This window comes from Solanum stenotomum, chromosome 2, assembly GCF_019186545.1.
Source record: "Solanum stenotomum isolate F172 chromosome 2, ASM1918654v1, whole genome shotgun sequence".
NCBI classification, from domain to species: domain Eukaryota; kingdom Viridiplantae; phylum Streptophyta; class Magnoliopsida; order Solanales; family Solanaceae; genus Solanum; species Solanum stenotomum.
The window spans coordinates 12,388,512-12,391,027 of NC_064283.1; the positions used below are offsets into that span (position 1 = coordinate 12,388,512).

At 27.1% G+C, this 2,516-nt stretch overlaps 1 pseudogene; it reads right to left on the reverse strand.

Annotated features, from left to right (window-relative positions):
• LOC125855696 (uncharacterized) overlaps positions 1–418 on the reverse strand; it is a 1,688-nt pseudogene extending 1,270 nt beyond the window's left edge.
• Positions 419–2,516: the final 2,098 nt, after the last annotated feature.

The window sequence follows — 2,516 nt, forward strand, 5'->3', positions numbered from 1 at the left end:
TTTTCAATTTGTTTATCTTGAATCATTTGCTGAAAATGGGTAAAATAGACATTTCTTCTTTTATAAATTATCTAAAGCCGGTCAACATTTGTTATAGTCTTCTATATGATACAACAAGTAACACAAAAATATACATGATGGTCTCAAGAAAAGGCACCTATCCTAGACAGACCCGACCCCCATGCCGAGTCTTGCTAAGTTGCACATGATGCAGATAAAGCGGAACCTAGTAAGGATATCATGTCTGAAGGTTTTAGTTCTACTAAGGTTGAACTTGTGGAGAAAGGTATCTAGACTGGCTGTAAAACGAGCGGACAACTCGAGTCAGGGAGTAGCAACGTACCGGTAGCAGTGTTTTCCGGCTTTGTGCATGGGTGCTCCCCTTTCTAAACATGTGTGACCAAAAATCCTTCACCATGGACCGAAGATCCACTGGCTATCTTGACAGAAGTGGGGTGCGCAGTCGCAATTCCCATAATTGTATTATAGAAGACTCAGAGGGGTGTGCGAGAGAAGACAGTTATAATGTAATGCAAATAATATTAAAAATAATTAGCACATTCAGTCAATAAATACAATATCCAAAACATAAATGAAGAAATAAATAAATAAAATCATACACAAATCAATATTTACAAGCTCGAATTCTGGTTATCCCCAGCGGAGTCGTCATCTGTCACACCCCTTATTTTCCCTCAAAATTATCAATTTAAGTATGTTTTGAAAGAAAAAGAGTTTTTCCAATTAAAGTAACATTCTGAAAAGGGATTATTTTGTTATTCAGAGTCGTCACTTGGAATTGAGTTTTGGTGTTCCAAGTCACCTTATTTTTTAAATCCCTAATCAAAAGGAAATTTGTCTCTTTATTTTTATTGGTCTGCGAATTAGAAATTCGGGTAAGGAATTCTGTTGACCAAAGGGAAGGTGTTAGGCACCCCTCGAGTCCCGTGATTCTAACACGATCGCTTTATTGACTAGATATATGACTTAAATTAATTTTTGGATATTGTATTATTAGCTTAATAATAAAAGTTATTTGCCTCATTATTTGATTCATTTTAAACCTATTTATAGTATATTAATATATCTTCGTTAATTAAAAAAATGTATATCACATAAATTTATTCAAACATAATAAAGTAAAGTTAATAGGTGGATATTTACAAATCTTGAAATGTCTTGTAATTTTTTTTCTTCTCCTTTTCTTTTTCATGTATTTGTATTTATTTATTTTTTATTGTGGATAGAAAATATGTAGGTATCTAATTGTTAGGAATTAGAATTTGTGTAGGATTGAGATTTTTTGAGTTTGAGTATTTTAGGATTGTATTTTTTTTTTTAGGTAGATTTAAAATATGAATAAAATTTTATGTGATTTGGAATTAGTTTTAGCAAGAAATTCTAAATAGATTAGGATTATTTTTAGAAAGATTTTTCCTTCTTAATTTTTTACTTTCTTTTTTTTTTTTTTTACTTTTTTTTCCCTATTTTACGTTTTGGTTTTATTAATTTATATTTTTATTAAATGGTTTTTTTTTTCATTCTGTCTCTTTGTATTTTTCTTTTTTACGTTTTTTTTTGTTTCTTTCTACTTTAACCTTTATTTTTTTTTTATATTTGTTATTCTTTTTGGACATTCTGTTTCTCGTCTTTTTTTTTTTTATCGTTTATTTTATTTTTTGTTTTAATTTTTTTTTTCCTTTTGTTTATATTTTTTATTATTATACTTTTTCATTTTTACATTATGTTCCTTTATTTAGTTTTTGTTCTTCTTACTTTTTTTTTGTTTAAATTTTTTTTTGTTTCTGTTACGCTCTATTTTTATTATTATTCTTTCAGTTTGCGTTTGTTCTGTTTTTATTTTTTTTCTTTTTTTTTCTTATGCTTTCTCAGTTTTTAAAATTAGTTTTCCTAATTATTCATTATTTATTTTTTACAATAAATCTCTAAATAAATATTCATGTATCCTTTTAATTATATACCTTAATAATTCGAATTAAAGCGATAATCATCTTGACGCTTATTCTAAAGGCAAACTATTTTTTTTATTAAAATAATATATTAAAAAAAAACTAAAACACATTACACATAGGTTTTCTAAATCACCAATCAATTAAAATTCAGTTTATATCCTAATCTAACAAGTCTACAAATAATTTCAACAAAATTTTCTTAAGTGAAAACTAAGGTCCAAGAAATATTAATTATTCAAAATTAAATATCACGAAACCAATTTCCATACTAATTGCATCTAAAGAGCATAAAACAATAATTAAAAAAAAATGTATGATACATCTTTTATTTTTATTTTTATATTATTCTAAAGCAAGAAACGTCAACGGTTACGTTTTTCTAAGCATTCATAAATTCATCACAAACAATAGTAGCTAATAATAACATGCGACTCAGAAAACTTCATATTATTGGAATCAAATTTCGTACGAGCATTCCAACTACATTATCCGAGAATTTAGCGTTACCTCGCTGCAAAAATTAATACGACAAAAACAACTGCT